The 19353-nt window shown below is 39.3% G+C and overlaps 1 pseudogene; it reads right to left on the bottom strand.

Moving 5' to 3' along the window:
- Positions 1-908: 908 nt before the first annotated feature.
- On the bottom strand, positions 909-5515 carry LOC114236896 (charged multivesicular body protein 3-like; annotated as a pseudogene).
- Between the last annotated feature and the right edge of the window lie 13838 nt (positions 5516-19353).

Below are 19353 nucleotides of genomic sequence, written 5' to 3'. Positions count from 1 at the left end.
AATACTAAAGTCAGATAAGGACACTATATGAAAAAAACTACAGGCCAATATCCCTGACAAATGTCGACATAAAAATTCTCAACAAAATACTAGCAAACCGAATTCAACAGCACAATAAAAAGATCATATTCCATGATCAAGTGGAATTCAAGGAATGGCTCAATATTTGCAAATTATTAAATGCAATACATCACATTAATAGAATGAAAGATAAAAATCATATGATCATCTCAATAGATGTGGAAAAAGCATTTGACAAAATTCAACATCCTTTCATAATAAAAACTCTCAATTTGAGTATAGAAGGAACATACCTCAACATAATAAAGGCCATATATGACAAGCCCACAGCTAACATCATACTCAATGGTGAAAGGTTGAAAGTGTTTCCTCTAAGATCAGGAACAAGACATAGGCACCCTCTCTTAGTACTTCTATCCAATATAATACTGGAAGTCCTACCCAGATGAGTCAGTCAAGAAAAAGAAATAAAAATCATCCAAATCAGAAAGGAGGAAGTAAAATTTTCTCTGTTTGCAGATGACATGATCTTATACATAGAAAACTTTAAATTTTTTTCTAAGTGTTAAAGCAGAAATTTATTAAAATCTATTTATATAGTGTTTTACATACAAAAAAAATATAGAGTCCTCAACATTCAGGCAATCAACTCTATTCTCAAAAGTGCTTTGTGAGAAGACAGATTTCTTTGCTTCCCCCCTAAAAAGATACTTCTGTTTATACTCCTAAAAATGATGCATTTATTACACCACTTCTCATAAGAACAGTCTGGCTGAGATCACAAAACTTCTGCAGAGAGTGAAGAGATATTAGGAGAGAATCTTCTCCAGAATGCAATGCCTCATCACAGAGGTGTAGTGCAAGAGATACATAAAATAGTAGCTGCATCAGAGGAGTGTATGTACACCCAGCAAGTGGGCCATGAGAAAAGCCTGAGGCCCAGCAGGGTGGCCCCTAGCCACAAAGCATGGCCAGCTGGGATGCATGGCCTCCAGGGCCTCTTCCTCCTCTTCATCTTCTGAGGTGGCCATCACTCCTGGAGATTCAGGTTCCATAACAGCATTGGTCACTTTACTAGGTGCTTTGTCCAAGGCCCCTGCTGTAATTTCAAACAGAATTTTGTCAATTTCCATTTCTGCTGCTTTTTCCATTTCTTCTTGATCATCTATGCTTTCAAAAGTGTTCTCTAACATCTCTCCATGTTCCCAGCCTTCTTCATCTCTTTGGACAATGCCTGCATTTATTAATCTATTTATTTTATCTTCATTCTATAATCTATTTATTTGAACTGGATTTATGTAATCTTCACAAGACTCTGAATAGCCTTCATCACTTCTGTGCTCTTCTACAGGGACCAGCCTCTCACAAGACCACAAGCTGGTTCTTCATCCCTGTGAGCACACAATTCATGTAAGCTTTGGATGCGTAAAGCTTGCTCACAGCCTTCCTTGACCTGATCTCCTCTTTGGCCAGAACTACACAGATATCCTTCTGGCCCTTCTTAGCAGCATCTTTCAGAGATAGTTTTAGTTTTTCTACTTCTCTTTGAATGTTCCATATTTGCCTGTCAGCAACTCTCATTTCTTTTCTTAATCAATATGCAAAAATTGGTTGCATTTCTATATACTAACAACAAACTATCTGAAAAAGAAATAAAGAAAACAATCCCATTTAATAGCATCAAAAAGAATAAAAATACTTAGGAATAAACTTAACCAAAGAGGTGAAAGATCTGTATACTGAAAAGTATAAAACATTGATGTAAGATATTGAAGACACAAACAAATAAAAAGATATTCTATGTCCATGGGCTGGAAGAATTAATATTGTTAAAATGTCCATACTACTGAGAGCAATCTACAGATTTAATGCAACCCCTACCAAGATTTTAATGATATTTTAAAAACAGAAATAGAAAAAGAAATCCTGAAATTTGTGTGGAACCACATGAGAGACCCTGAATAACCAAAGCGATCTTGAGAAAGAAGAACAAAAGCAGGATGCACACTTACAGGTTTCAAACTATATTACCTATAGTAATCAAAACCGTATGGTACTGGCATTAAAAGCAGACACCCAGACCAGTGGAACAGAATTGAGAACCCAAAAATAAACTCATGCATTTATGTCAACCAGTATTTGTCAAGGGAGCTAAGAATACTCAGAGAATAAGATAGTCTCTTCAATAATGAAACTACACCCTTACCTTACACTACTCACAAAAATTAACTTGAAATGGATCAAGACTTAAATGTAATCTGAAACTACAGAAGTCCTAGAAGAAAAAATGGAGGTAAGCTCTTTGACATTGGTCTTGGCAATAATTTTCTTGGGTTTGACACCTAAAGCACAAGCAACAAAAGCAAAAATAAACAAGTGGGACTATATCAAACTAAAAAGCCTCTGCACAGCAAAAGAAATAATTAATAATATGAAAAGGCAACCTACAGAATGGGAGAAATATTTGCAAACCATATATCTGATAAGGGGTTAATATCCAAAATATAGTAGAAGTTCATACAACTGAATAGCAAAAAAAAACCCCAAACCAAAACTAAAACCCCAAATAACCTAATTAAATATAGTCAAAGGATCTGAATAGGCATTTTACCAAAGAAGATATACAAATGGCCAACAGGTACATGGAAAGGTACTCAACATCATTAATCATCAGGGAAATGCAAATCAAATCCACAGTGAGATATCACCTCACACCTGTTAGAATGGCTATCGTCAAAAAGACAAGAGATAACAAGTATTGGTAAGGATGTGGACGAAAGGGATCCCCTGTGCATTGTTGGTGGGAGTGTAAACTGGTGCAGTATGGGAGAGTACAAAGTTTCCTCAAAAAATTAAAAATAGAACTATCATATGATCCAGAAATTCCACTTTCGGATACATGTCCAAAGGAAATGAAATCACTATCTCGAAGAGATATCTATACTCCATGTTCAAAGCAGTGTTATTCACAATAGCCAAGGTATGGAAGCAACATTAAGTGTCTGTCAATGGATGAATGGAAAAAAAAAATGTAATATAGATAGATAGATAGACAAATAGATACAGATATATATAATGGAATATTATTCAGCCATAAAAAAGAAAGCAATCATGCCATTTGCAACAACATGGATGAAAGTTGAGGGTATTATGCTCAGTGAATAAGTCAGAAAAAGATAAATACTATATGAGCTCACTTATATGTAGAGTCTTAAAAAAAAACAAACTCATAAAAACAGAGATTGGTGGTTGGCAGGGATTGAGGGAGGTGGGATGGGATGGATGAAGGTGGTCAAAGGATACAAATTTCCAGTTTTGAAATGAATGATTTCTGGGGATCTAATGTACAGCAGGATGACAAAACAGTACTGTATTGTATACTTGAAAGTTTCTGAGAGTCAGTCTTTAAAGTTCTACACACACACACACACACACACACACACACACACACACACACAAGGTAACTATGTGAGGTGATGGATGTGTTAACCAACCTTATTGGTATAATCATTTTGAAATATACACATATATCAAATCAAATCATCACAAATGTACACCTTAAACTTACACATTACATGTCAGTTATATCACAATAAAAATGGTAAAAAATTCAAGCAAATGTGAACAAGGAAAAAAAGAAAACAATAATAATAAGGCAAGAAAGCAGGAAATATGTTCCATATAAGTCTGTAATTCTTCCAGGACAAAGGGACAGAAGCCAGAGAACTTCCCCTTCCTTTCCCCTACCGTGACACAAATAAAATATTATAATTTATCTCCTCTAGGAGACCAGAGAATTGCTGTCTCCACAGGAACTGGATTCCCCACTAATCTCTGAGACTGTACATTTTTGTAACTATTCTGAACAAATCATTGAATTAATTTCCTTACAAGAAAACTAAATTACTAATATTACCAAAATGTTCTCCCTCACTGGAAAATTCCCTTGATTCTAGTGTTTGGGTTTATATGACTCCATTTGGAGTTGGTTTTAGGAGACATGATTTTTTTTTACAAGGAAATATTCAGTACTAAAGTTGGTCTAAGTGTTCTACTCCCTGTAGGCCAATATAAGCATTATTTTTTTGTTCTTGAGTTCTCCCTCTCATATTTTTTTCACACTCTGCTTTCATAGTGCTACTTTCCATGTAACATTTTTCATGTTTAAAAAAGTTTACAGACTTTTCAAGATAAATGCTGTGCCCCCCTCCCCACAAATACAAACCCTGGGACTCAGATGGCTCATTTGGGGTTAACTTCTCAGCACCATACAGAAAGCCAAAGTTTTACAAACAGCCTCTGGCTTTACAGTCTTATCTGAGCACATTACAGGAAATCGAGCTTGCAGATACTTAAAGCCTCTCATGCCCCCACACCCCCATCCCCATCTTCGTCTACTGGAGCTGCCGTAACAAATATCACAGACTGTGTGACTTAAGCAACAGGAGTTTATTTTCTCAGAGTTTTGGAGACAGAGTAGTCCAAAATCAAGGTTCCGGTTCCTCTGAGAGCTCTCTCCTGGCTTGTAGATGGCTGCCTTCGTGCTGCGTTCGCACATGGGGAAGAGAGAAAGAGAATGAGCTCTCTGGTATTGCTTCTTATTAGGACACTAATCTTCTTGGATGGATCAGGGCTCCATCCACCTTTATGACCTGACTTAACCTTAATTACTTCCTTATTCCAATTATAGGCACATTGGGGATTAGGCCTTCAACATATGACTTTGGGGGGACACGATTCTGTCTATAGCATCCCCCCAAAACACTATAAAGTTAAAATGGACAAAAACCCACAACAGATGTCCATTTCTTTAAGTCAATTACCCAGTGGCAGAAATTCACTATGAAAAAGAATTAGCAAGTTATATCATCCACCACTACTCCTTCTGCCACTCAGTAGGTTGAAAACAATTTCAATTTCTCTTGTGTTTCAAAGCACTTTAGGAGAATTCTTTTGCTATGCCGAGTCTAACTCTACAACCTTGGCACCTGACACTGCCTGGGAACTTCAGAATAGGCTAGATAGGCTCCTTCTACCCACAAAGCACACTCCCCTCTCCATTGGAACAGCTAAAAACCTCTTCATGAGACAAGATCTGTCCTTGGGTGCCTGCCATTTTCTCTCTCTTCTGTGGGGGCCAGAGTGTGCCACGCTTCTTCCTCCCGGGCTGAAGTTTCCCCTTTCGTCTTTCCTGCAATGGTTCTCGATGTTGGAGGCCATCTGATCCCTCTGCAAAGTGCTAACCAAGAGCTGGCTACCTGGTCCACCACAACCACTGCTCCTTGGCCTCTCAGCTCTGTGTAACATACTGGTTGCCAGCCTCTTCTGGCAGGCATAGTGGCAGCCTTGCCTCCCTCTGTGTGGGCTGCCTCGCAGGTAGAGCTGTAATAGGTTTGGGTTTAGGAGGAGTTCTCCATCTTGGTGTGATCACCGCAGAGTGCCGGTGCCTGGTGTGGATACAGGCAGTGCCACTGGATGCCTGCAAACGCCCCATCTTCTATAATCCTCCAGTCTGCAAGGGCAGAAGCCTCCAGGGAGCTGAGAAAATCTGAACCCCTGAGATGTGATTGGATGATGAGAGAGTCTGGCTGTCTTTCACTCCTTCTTCCAGGCTAAAGGGAACTGCCTGTTGGGGCTTTTCCTTTGATGTCTTGAATGGGGTTGCTCACAGAACCAACAGTGTCATCAGTCCTCTTTCACTGTAATTCTGTGGACCTTCTTCTCCCCTGCATTGGGGGATATAAACCTATGCTCAGGATATGGTAGTTAGAATGTGTTGGGTCACTACTAGACCCTTCTCTGAAAAGTGCACACTATAAAGGAGCAGGAAGCATGAAGAAATATGAGAACTTACAATGGAAAGATGCTTTCATTCTTCTTCTTACTGCTTCTATACAAACACACACATACACACTCAACAGTTTCTATCTCCACCATCAAATTAGTCTCATATCTTTCCTTCTTTCTTCCTTTCCTCCCTCTTCTCTTCTCTCCCTCCTTCTCACCCTCCTTCCCTCTCTCTCCTTCCTTCCTTTCTTATTTCCTTCTTTCCTCCCTCCTTTCCTTCCTCCTTTCCTCCTTTCCTTCCTTCCATGGCCTCAGATCAATCACCAAGTGCTTGCTCTACATGCTATAATCTACTTGCTTTGAATAAGTTTTACTAAAATTATACCCATACAAAAATGGTTGATGCCAAGTGTTGAACCAAATGTTGAGCCAAGAATTAAAATGCAGTCAGTTAAAGAAGCACCTTAAGTGGACATTTCCCGAATTCAATGTTTTCTTTCTTTTTAAAGCCACACATTACTTTTATTTTTTTAATATCTTTATTGGAGTATAATTGCTTTACAATGATGTGCTAGTTTCTGCTGTACAACAAAGTGAAGCAGCTATATATATACATACATCCCCATATCCCCTCCCTCTGGAGCCTCCCTCCTACCCTCCCTATCCCACCCCTTCTATGTCGTCATAAACCATCAAGCTGATCTCCCCGTGCTATGCAGCAGCTTCCCACTAGCCATCCATTTTACATTTGGTAGTGTATCTATGTCAGTGCTACTCTCTCACTTTGTCCCAGCTTCCCCTTCCCCCCCATGACCTCAAGTCCGTTCTCTACATCTGCGTCTTTATTCCTGCCCTGTCACTAGGTTCATCAGTACCGTTTTTTTAGATTCCATATATGTGCATTAGCATCCAGTATTTGTTTTTCTCTTTCTGACTTACTTCACTCTGTATGACAGCCTCTAGGTCCATCCACCTCATTACAAATAAAAATTTCGTTGCCTTTTATGGCTGAGTAATATTCCATTGCATATATGTGCCACATCTTCTTTATCCATTCGTCTGTTGATGGGCATTTAAGTTGCTTCCATGTCCTGGCTATTTTAAATAGTGCTACAATGAACATTGTGGTACATGTATATTTTTGAGTTATGGTTTTCTCAGGGTATATGTCCAGTAGTGGGATTTCTGGGTCATACGGTAATTCTATTTTTAGTTTTTTAAGGAACCTCCATACTGTTCTCCATAGTGGCTGCATCAATTTACATTCCCTCCAACAGTGCAGGAGGGTTCCCTTTTCTCCACACCGTCTCCAGCATTTATTGTTTGTAAATTTTTTGATGACGGCCATTCTGACTGGTGTGAGGTGATACCTCATTGTGGTTTTGATTTGCATTTCTCTAATGATTAGTGATGTTGAGCATCTTTTCATGTGTTTGTTGGCAATCTGTATGTCTACTTTGGAGAAATGTCTATTTAGGTCTTCTGCCCATTTTTGGATTGGGTTGTTTGTTTTTGTGATATTGAGCTGCATGAGCTGCTTTTATATTTTGGAGACTAATCCTTTTCAGGATTATTTTCTCTCATTCTGAGGGTTGTCTTTTCATCTTGTTTGGATTGGAAGAATCAACATTGTGAAAATGACTATACTACCCAAAGCAATCTACAGATTCAATACAATCCTTATCAAATTACCAATTGCATTTTTCACAGAACTAGAGCAAAAAATTTTATAATTTGTATGGAAACACAAAAGACCCCGAATTGCCAAAGCAATCTTGAGAAAGAAAAACGGAGCTGGAGGAATCAGGCGCCCGGACTTCAGACTATACTACAAAGCTACAGTAATCAAGACAGTATGGTACTGGCACAAAAACAGAAATATAGATCAATGGAACAGGATAGAAAGCCCAGAGATAAACCCATGCACATATGATCACCTTATCTTTGACAACGGAGGCAAGAATATACAATGGAGAAAAGATAGCCTCTTCAATAAGTGGTGCTGGGAAAAATGGACAGCTACATGTAAAAGAATGAAATTAGAACACTCCCTGACACCATACACAAAAATAAACTCAAAATGGATCAAAGACCTAAATGTAAGGCCAGACACTATAAAACTCTTAGAGGAAAACATAGGCAGAACACTCTATGATATAAATCACAGCAAGATCCTTTTTGACCCACCTCCTAGAGAAATGGAAATAAAAAGAAAAATAAACAAATGAGACCTAATGAAACTTAAAAGCTTTTGCACAGCAAAGGAAGCCACACATTACTTTTAAATTGAGTCTAGTGCCTGCACGTGGTTTAATGGGCTCTGAGTCCTTCAGCCTGGGTGGAATTCAGCTCCACCACTTCTAACTCTATGACCTTGAACAAAAGGCTATTATTTCTTCACCTCTGAAAATGGTGATAATAATGCTATCTCATTAAGCTACTGTGAGGATAATATTAATCAACACATATAAAGCAGTTATAAAAGGACCTGACATCTCTCAAGTGTTTAACAAATATTATATATTATCATTAAATTAGTCTTAAGTTTTTATTGAATACCTATTATGTGCCTAGAACTTTGCTAGGCAGGTGAGGTGTGGGAACAAACTAATTATTGTTGAATGACCTTTCTTACTGAATTGATTGACTAGGTAGATGTTTCAGAGCCCTACGAACAAGGCCTTGCAGGGCACCCATTGTGTATGCCAACTGTGAGGCATGTGACACCAGAGTTTGAGATGCCATTGTCATGACTAGTAGCTGTCATCTTGAGCATCTGTGATTTCTTCCGATTTCATTTGACTCCTTATGAAAACCTGATAGAGACCACTGTGCAATAATCCTCCTCATGAAGCAACACTGGGATGTACTTATAAAGAATAATGGACTTGAATATATCCACACCTTCCCATTATTTTCAAGGACAGCCTTGATTCCTTCCATCTTTTCAAGTTATGGCCAGGAGGAAGATCACTTCACCCAGCCTGCTCAAAGTGTACCCCTTGTGCACTGGTATAGGTAAGTAGGAAAGCAATAAATGCCTGTTGAATGAAACCATTAGGCTCCCAGGCCAACTGAGGTAACACATTTTCAAACACACCAAGAAATTGCTTCTGTGTCCCATCGTTCCCCCAGGTAGATGGCTCACATGCTTGCTGCCTTCTCTGGTAGAAATCCTCTTGCATTCCCTCAGTGACTGCCTCAATACACAGCAAGAAGTGCAGTCCAGGCAGTATTCAGGCCCAACCTTGGTTCTGCTCAGAAACAATCCCACCAGCACACCTGCTACCTCCTCACTGGTATCAGCTCATCAAAACGACTGCTTACCAGTAGGTCATTGGTCTCTCAAGGGTTTGGAAAAATGAATAGTAACTTCTTCTTCTTCTTTTTTTTGCTTTAAAATTAAATTCTCCACTTTTTATTTTTTTTAAGATTACAAACCAGTTACTTTATGTTACTACCTTGTGTTTTTACAATTTTCTTGAATGAAAGATTCTTTAAATTCTATAGTTCTTCACAATTTTCAAAAGTTTCACATAGATTTCATATAATCCCATAACAACCCTTTTTTTGCCCCTACCCCTATATTGTCCCTCCCCCCTCCCTCTCCCCTCTTGTAATCACTAGTTTGTTCTCTCTATCTGTGAGTCAGCTTCTTTTTTTGCTTTATTCACTAGTTTGTTGTATTTTTTAGATTCCACATATAAGTGATGTCATACAGTATTTGTCTTTCTCTGTTTGACTACTTAGCTTCTTATTTCAAAATATTTGGGACTCTTGGTCAGAGAATCATGTTGAAACATGTTTTGACAGAGCCTCTCTATGCAATTACCTTTCCTTCCCACTGAAACAAGCATTCCTCACATATGCTGAGTTCTGCAGATTCACAGAGCACTTCAAAATCAGTTATTTCATCTTCACCACCACCATGTACCTTAAGCAAGATATATATATCAATAATAATAATAATAATAATAATAATAATATTAATAATAAAAACTTTTATTGAGAGCTTCCTTGGTGCCAGTTACTGCACCAAATGCTTTATATGGATTAGCTTAGTTGTCATAACAACAACTCTGATTATTCCTGTTAAAAGATGAGGAAACCAAAGCTCAGAGAAAGTAAGTGACTTGTCCATTTTACAGACCCAGAACCAGGCTCCCCAAGGCCCTTTCTAAGGCGCCATGCTGTTTCTCAGCGTCTCCAAGTCACCCATGGGGTCTGAGACCACTTTGGTGCCACTCTGGGGGCTCACTGTCCCAGCCTAGAAGAAGTCAGTCGCAGTGGTCCATCAGTTGTGCCTGCAGGCCATGGTTTGTGCACACACACAAAGATATCTCATAACCAAAGGCAAAGGGCATGATCCTAGTTGGAAATGACTAAGGGGTCCTTTGCCTCTGAGGCGAGAGCTCAAATCTACAACTAGTAGCGCCAGTTCCACTGGCGTGCTGTCTACATAATGCAAACCATGGTATTTGGCAATGGCTCTTAAACTTGGCACACTCCACACTCCTCCTGGACCCAAGAGATAACATAACCAAATGTTTTCTGGGGTTGTAAGAAATGAGTGTTTTGCAGGTAGGAAGAAATACAAACATCATCCCTATGGGAGCTCGCTCCATCCAATCCCAAGGGCAAAATCGCTCACTCTCTGCCGGCCCTTCAAAAGGTTAAATGTGAGCAAGGGCCCAGATAAATGGTCACAATGCAAACAAAGTCATGTAAATAAATGCATCTCTGATCGACGCAGGCTGGTGATGCCAAATATGCCATCTGCACCATTTCTCATGATGAGATCAGTTTTTTTTTCCTGCATGTCCCAAGCAGTGAGAAGATGACCATCCTTATGCAGACCAAGGCATGCCTCATTTGACACTCTTGGAAATTTTTTTTTAATTTCAGATCCACAGAGAATCAGTAGCATTTGTGTTTTTCTAGGTAAGGTTGAAGTTGGAAGAAAGAAATCTCACTAGAAAGTAACAGGGCACATGTCCAGGGCCTGAGAAGGTACTTGCCATGTACTGTGATTTTTAGAGGGTCTAGTTACATCTGCAATCTAAGTTTCCTCACCTTGCCCACTCACTCATCACTTGACAAAAGCATTATTTGCATCTAATTATGTTTAGAGCAGTGTTAGGCATTATGGATGCAAAGGTAAGTAAAAAATGGTGCTTGCCTTAGAGGGACATTCCTTGTGCTATGAGAATTTGCTTGGCACGATTTATGGATAACTTCTTGAAAAATAAAAATTAAGAGCCTGTACTCAGAATCACATGTGGAGCTTCTTATAAACACAAATGACCAGGTTTTACTCTTCCAATTACTAATCTATCTAAGGTAGGACTTGGGCATCTGTTTTATTTAAAAAAATGAAACTTTTAGGTCAAAAGTCAGCAAACATTTTCCGCAAAGAACCAAATAGTAAAATTTTCAGTCTTGTGGGTCATACAGTTTCAACTCTTCACCCCTGCCATTGCAGCCTGGAAGCAGCTATAGACAATTTGAGAATACGAGGGTGTGGCTGTGTTCCAGTAGAACTTTATTATTACAAAAACAGGCAGCATGCTGGATTTAGCCTGTGGGCTATAGTTTTCCACCTCCCGTTCTAGATGATTCTTACGGGCAATAGCCTTAAGATCTGCTTGTCTAGAAAATATTGTGACTTTGGAAGGTGTGTGACAGGCACTGCCATAGATATGAAATGGAGTAATGCTGCTTTTCCCATCTACATCACAGTACAGAAAACTATATTTTTAGCATTCCTTCAGTGCAGAAACCAAGAAATCAATCTACTTACATTCTAAGGTTTTCTAAGATCGGAAAAAAAAAAAGATATTTTTGTAATTATTAGATGTATCACTGCATCTTATGACCTGGAACAGAAAAAAATATATATCTCCTGGAAGAAAGTTCTTAAATTTAAAGAATAGGTCTAAGCTCTTAATTTATACATTTTTATATTTGATAGACAAGGAAAACAAACAAACTTTTGAATATAAAGTCTTTGATGCTCTTTCTGTTCTAAGATCTTGAAATACTCTTAGTGTTTATTAAAGGGCAAATTGACTTCAAGAAATATTTATGAAATAACAGCTTTGGAGCTAGTATACCAACTCTTGCATAATACACAATTTTGTGGGAGAAACAACAACAAAAATACCTATAGTGTGAGTGATAGTTGCTATAGTAGGGGGATCACAGCTATAGGGGTGAATAGTTCTTCTTGAGTGGGAATAGGGGGAGGAGGTGGGAGGAGGAGAGAGCACCAGGGGAGTTCAGGAAAAGCCATAGAGATGAAGAGGCATTTGAGTTGGGCACTGAAGGATAAGTAGGAGCTCTCCATGCAGGCAAAGGGCAAAGGAGGGAGTGTTCTTTGAGCGAGGACACAGTGAAAGGAAAAGCACTTCTGTTTAAGAAGTGATGTCTAGGCTACTCTGACTTGAGTCCAAGGTGTCTGGAGATGATGGATGAAAAGGAAAAAACACAGCCTGGGGGGTGGTCTGGGGTCAGAGAGTGAAGGCACGGTTGATAATGCTAAAGTTTTGGGATTTCTTTTAATAGGCCAGGGGAAACCGTTTGTTTACATTTTAAAGCAAGGAACTGACCTAATATTATTTGAGTTTTAGAAAGGTTATACTGGGCTAAGAGCAGAGTGGGCCTTGAGCCTGTCAAAATGTTCATAATTTGCCCCCAAAACAGGGGTGGTGGAATCTTTCCCCAGGAAGTTAAACAAATTCCCCAAATGCCAGGATCCTAGGGAAATGTATCCAGGGAGCAGGCCCTTATCCCCCCACTCCCTCTAGGACAGGGCAGGGTACCCACTTGGGCCCAGGGCTCAGCTCTGTTGCCTACCTCACTGATAGCCACGCATGGAGAAAAATGTTACAAAGCAAGGAAAACAAGTAAACCAACCAAAAAAAAAAAAAAAAACAACAACAACAAACCTCTTCCGTACTCTGAGAAAGAGACTTTTTAAACACAACACTCTTTCCTGTTAGAAAGACAGAAGCTGTGGTCCTTGCTCTCTCTACATTCAAGCCCACTCACCTCCACAAATGTAGGCAGTTTGTGGATAAAAATGCATTCGCGGGCTGCCCTGGTGGCACAGTGGTTGAGAATCTGCCTGCCAATGCAGGGGACGCGGGTTCGAGCCCTGGTCTGGGAGGATCCCACGTGCCGCGGAGCAACTAGGCCCGTGAGCCGCAACTACTGAGCCTGCGCGTCTGGAGCCTGTGCTCCGCTACAAGAGAGGCCGCGAGAGTGAGAGGCCCGCGCACCGCGATGAGGAGTGGTCCCCGCTTGCCACAACTGGAGAAAGCCCTCGCACAGAAACGAAGATCCGACACAGCCAAACATAAATAAATAAATAAATAAATATTAAAAAAAAAAAAAATGCATTCGCCACCAATGCTTCTGTCAGGCACAGGCTTCACTGTTTTTCAACCAAAGTTTTTAACACTCTCATTAACATAACATGCCCTTAGCTGGAGGTGTGATGCAAACACTCCACTGTCCAGTGGTGTCTTAAATAAATACTTTTGTTCTCTTGACTATCTATCCTGCCCGTGTTTAGCCCCCGAGTCAGAAGCCGATGGCTCCTCATTTCCCCTCTGCACGCAGCACCTTTAGCTCCTTCAGCGGGCAGCTGCCCCCTCCCCCCACCTTTCCGAGGGCCTCCATCACTCTCTGTATGTCCTTCACTCTCCATCTCAGAGGAGTCATGGCACTCAAAGAGGCTGCCAAAGCAGGGACCCCTCTGCTGAGAACGAGGGCCAGGTGAGCAAAGTTCTGAGTGGAAACCTGCACAACCCTGGCAGGCAGGCAGGCAGACACTTAATTAGGGCTTTTCAAGAGATCCTTCCAATGAGCATTCATCGACCATTTGCTGTGCGTGCTACAAAATCCTAACAAGGCTCAGCAGCAATAAGAATCTGCTCTGCAGTGTCCACTGCTTTATCACAGAAGCCAAGAGGTTTTTCTAAAAACATGCAAAGGGAAGAATAAAATCCTTCCAGGCCACATTTATCACCAGGGTCAGCAGTGTGGTCTCAGCAGAGGAAAAACAACGGGTCCTGGGCCAGAGAGCAAGCTGCTGGTCTAAGGAGAGACAAGACCCACAGAAGTATGTGCTCACTTGACTTTATTTCTGGTCATAAAACAGCCGATTACTTTACTAGGATAAAACAGCAATTTTTTTCTAGTCTGCTTTCACAATCATCTTTCTTCCCTGTTTCTAAAATTGATTTCATTCCCATTTAGCTATGAGCCAAACACAGCCCTCAGTCCACTGTTTCCCAGTTCATTTTCCATCATGTCATTTTATTTCAGCTTTAGAACCCAAATCCTTGTTTACATGTAAATAACTCAGTGTGATTTCCACTTATTTAAAAACAAATAAGAAGAGACCACTAATCATCAATTGTTTTACCATTTACAGCAAAAGATCCTATTCCCATTGATCATTTTTCATTATTAAAACATCATTTTTAGCTCTTTTTCTCTCAAGGACTGGGTTTGGATAATTGAGCTTTGAAGAAAGATTGTAGACTTTTTGGATATAAATTGAGGGGAAAAACCTGAAATGTTAAGTACTAAGTTGTAGGCCTCTCTTGCCCTTATCTTTAATAATGGAAATACAGTTTAGTGCACCATGCAAAAGAGCATCCTTATATTTTTCAATTGCAAGTGTCCAATTATGCACAAGGGTCAAGGCAAAATTGATCTGAAGGAGCTCAATTTTAAAATCATTAAAAAAAAATCAGGACAAAGGATGCCGTAGTATTAAGCTAAAATGTTTAGAAACGAAAAGTATTATGCATGCCGCATGGCGGAAGATCAGATTTTTGTTAATGCAAGTTTTAAATGCTGATTAATCCTCTCGAGAGTCAGTTTCCCAAAGCACTGGACGGTATTCAAGTCTTTTTCAAAACGGTACATCACTTCCATTATTCTGAATATTAATTGAACAAGATTATAGCTAAGGATACAAAGCAAGATTTAAAACATGATTACAGCTGCCAGTGCTTACATCTAAATAAGTCATTGGAAATTCAAGCTTAGAAGAAAAAAAATGGTGTAAACCGGTCTTAGAACAGTGAAGCTCTCTCTTAGCTTTTTCAAAAAATGAATTTGCTGTTTAGGACTCGAGAAAGCTTCACCTGTGACTTGGTCTGAATATATTTATCCGGGCAGTTCTCAATCAGAAATCAGAGTTATGTTTTGACTTGAAATTTGGGACAATGTCAAGGACATTTTCTTTGTGGGAGAAGGAAAGGAAGAGCCAAGGAATATTATTCGTTCATAGAATTTTCCCATTTCCTTCTTTTATATTTCTGTTTCAGTCTCTTGTCTATACTCAACAATCAAAGAGTTAACCAAATTTAAGCAAATAAGATATTACTATGGTTTCAAAACAACTCATTAAGCTCAGAGTCAAGCAATGGCAAGTAACTAATGATTTATTTTCACAATCATCAATTGTCTAAATTCAACTTCTTTTATCCCCCAAATCCAGTTTGGGGATAGCTAAAATCCCCATTTCCCCACCAGAAGCAGTGTAAAATATTGGCTTCTACTACAACCTTGGGGAATTTTAGTTTAGTTTTGTTTTGTTTCCTTAAATGGTTGCTGCGTATTCGAGTGATAGCTCTTTGTTCAAAAGGATGCAAAAGCCACTCTCACATCTAATTCTAGTGAGATAAATGACATTATGAAGGGAATATTAAAAATTTACAGCCCTTTTTACTAAGTTTATTTGTCAGCCAAACATGCTGAATATTGCATAGCACACACACAAAAGCATGCCATCCTGATGATGAAAAAGATATGAGCAAATAATGATGCAGTGATAACAAGTCTGATGGAGTTTGCATATCTCTGTTGCTGTTTGGCATGTCATTTAATTGCATTGCGCCAAAGCAGCAGAATCACACAATATGTTAGTGTAAAGGGTCCACAGTTTAAGCGGAAAATCTAGAAGTGTTAACTATACACTGTCTAATTATACAACCCTACTGTCCCGGAATGTGATTTCAGAAACCATTTCTGACATATGGGAAAAGGGTAGAACAGCTGGTCATTAAGGTTTTCTCAAGACTATTTAGCAACACACTTGAATGTAATTAAAGTGAGACACTAAATACTGCACTTGTGGTACAATGTATTTTTAATTTTTATGGCATGTGGTAAAAGTAAATAGATGCAAAGCATTCAAGTTTCTCCATTCGGCATCCAGCTTGTCAAAGATGCAGTGACTGTTTGGCTGATTGCAAGCCGGGTCCTGGTGTAAGTCACAGACATCCATATGGGATGTTTAAGGCTGTCTTAAAGGGACTGAATTCGGCAATATTCAGAGGGACGTCTAATTGGAATCCCCGACAATTCATGAGATGAATTCGTTCATTTATTTATTCATTCATTCATCAAACGCGACTTGGAATAATTTTAGATGATAAAGACATTAGCCCTGCCCCAAGTTGCCCACAGCTTATGATGCTTAAAATACAGAGTGATGCAAGGTGATTAAAGGGTACTATGGGAGCCCCAAGAAGGGGCATCTGGCCCAAACCGGTGATGTCCAGCAAAGCCTCCTAAATTGGAATCAACTTAGGCAAGTAGAAAATAAGGGAGAGAGGGATAAGATGTAGAGCAGGACAATCTAAGCAGAGGGAGCAGATTATGCAAAGGCTTGGAAATGAGAATATTGTATAATAAGAATATAATCTTTACATTTATTGAACACTTACAACATCCTGGCACTGGGCTAAGTCCTTCACACATATTATCTCATTTAATCCTCACAGAAGCACTGTGTGGTAAGTACTGTGGTCTATACTTTACAGATGAGGAAACTAACAGAATAGTTCATGGCAAAGCAGTTTATGGGTGACTGAACCAGGATTCAAACCCAGGTTTGTCTGAGTCCCAAATCAAACTTTTCTCCATATTGCCTTTCCCCAACTGACAGAAAAACAGCATGTCTATTTAGTTTTTAAAGAACTTAGTGTATAAACTCATTAGTCCTTATTAAAGCCCTATGATTAAGAGAAAGGAAAAGACAAGCTACAGAGAGGGAGAAAATATTTGCAAATCACATGTCTAATAAAGGACTTATATCCAGAATATATAAAGAACACTCAAAACTCAACAGTAAGAAAATAAATCACCCAATTAAGTAGCTGAGCAAAAGATTTGACAGACACTTCTACAAAGAAAAAATATAATGCTAGTTAAGCACATGAAAAAATGCTTACCATCATTAGCCATTAGGGAAATGCAAATTAAAACTACAAAAAAATACCATTACATTCCTACTAGAATGGCTAAAATAATAAAAATCATGACAATACCAAGTGCTATCAAAGATGTGGAGCAACTGGAACTCCTACACATTGCTGATGGGAGTGCAAGATCGTACAGCCACTCTGGAAAATTTTGGCAGTTTCTTATAAAGTTAAACATACACTTACCATATGATCCAGCAAATCTACTTCTAGGTATTTACCTCAGAGAAATGAAAATCTATGTGAATATTTAGAGCAGGATTATTCATAACCTTTGAAAACTAGAAACAATACAAATGTCCTTCAACAAATGAATTGGCAAACTATGTCACATCTGTGCAATGGAATGCTGCTCGGCCATGAAAAGGAGTGAACTAGTATACACAACCAACATGGATGAATGTCAAAGGCATTATGTTGAAGAAAGGAGACAGTCTCACACACTCTATGACATTCTGAAAAAGGAAATCTTATAGGAACAGTTGTCATGGGTTAAGAGTTGGGGGATAGTTTGACTACAAAGGGAATTTTTAGGGGAAGGAAACTTTTCTGTATCCTGGTTGTGGTTGTGGGTATATAAATGTATGCATCAAGACTCACAGAACTACACACCAAAAATACAGTCAATTTTACTGCATAAAATTTTTTTAAAAACCCTATGAGGTAGATGTTTTAGTTTGGGTTCCCCAAAAACAAACCCTGAGATAAGAAATTAAGGACTAGGAATTTATTTGCAAAGTGAGTCCAGGAATCGTAAGTGAAGAAATGGGGAAAGTGAGACAGAGAAGGGAGAAAAGTAAAAAAAAACGTTGCATTATTGAGTGGGTTTCCATGGTGGGCGGCTTCAGCTCAATCACACTGAGAATCTTCTGAAAAACCATGTGGAGTATGTCTCAGAATTGCTCCACCTGTAGGCATCTTTCATTTGGTTGGGGCTGAAGTTGCCCTTGGAGCATAAACTCTTATGCTTCTAGGTTGTGTAAGTGCGTTTGAATGCCTTTAGGCAAAGAAGAGGAAAGACCTAGGTCCTTGAGGTGGGAAGATGTCACCTGCCTATTGCAGCTGCTCGTGAATTCTGGTGGGCTGAGGAGTAAGGAAAGTCAATCGACAGCATCTGCTAATGAGGTATTAGTAATAGATGCTCTATACATTTGGTTTTGCAATAAAGTGGGGGAAATTTGTCAGATGATTAAAATAAATATATGCAATGTTGATAATAAGAACTCTAGTCATTTGGGAAAATACTTACAATATGCCAGGTACCACCTTAGACTTGCCAGACTTCTCCTTATTCTATCATCTAATTCTTCCAACAGCCCTATGAGATAAACATCAATACCCCCACTTTACAAGCAAGGAAACTGAGGCTCAAAGCATTTAAGTAGCTTCCCCAAGTATGCACACGTGCACACACACACACACACACACACACACAAACTGAGTGATAAGATCAACTTAGAAGCCCATAGTTTTTCCATCATGCTTGGTCGGTGCCTACTTTGATCTATGTTGATACATAACATTACAGAAGATATAATAATTCTGAGAAAACAGTGCATAGCATGAGGAATTATGAATTGTGATTAAAAAGCCAGGTCTAAGTCACTCCAGGGTTGAGCCCTACTTGTGGGAATACTCAGCCCTTCTATTTCTGGGTAACTGTGGGCATTTCATTGTTCATTAGAATCTTCAATAGATAGTGGCTGAGAAAAAAAAAAAAAAAAAACTCGAACCAATTCACTTTACTCCTTACACAGATGTCTAGAAATGGTGAAACTTTGGCTAATAAGAAATTGAAAATTGGCTGTGGATAATAATCATCTGTGCAACTGCTATCTTCTTATTAGCATAAATGACCAAGCCATGCTCTAGCTGTGAGCATTGATCCTGTAGCTTCAGCCTCCTTACCACCACTGTGGAACTATACCTTTCATTTTCCTTACTGCTTCTTAATGGGCAGTCCTTCAACCCTGAAGATGACTTTGCTGCAAAAGGACATGAACTTGGAGTTGTTTTCCACTGTAGGAAGAATAGGATTATAGACTCATCCACATTCCCTTACTCTCTCCCAATTGTCATCTCTATTCTCATCACAGTAGCTGGACACAGTCAAAGGATATAGACTTTTGGCCAGAGAACAAAAGAAAGATAACAGACCCACGTGGGCACTGAACCCCTGACCTCATTAGCATTGTTTTCTCACCACCTCTGCTAACAGAGAGCCCAATTACGAACACTGAATCAAAGAGGGAAGTCACCT

Source organism: Balaenoptera acutorostrata, chromosome 1 (genome assembly GCF_949987535.1).
Source record: "Balaenoptera acutorostrata chromosome 1, mBalAcu1.1, whole genome shotgun sequence".
NCBI classification, from domain to species: domain Eukaryota; kingdom Metazoa; phylum Chordata; class Mammalia; order Artiodactyla; family Balaenopteridae; genus Balaenoptera; species Balaenoptera acutorostrata.
Note: the sequence above shows the minus strand (reverse complement) of the source record. Positions and strands in the feature narration are given on the sequence as shown.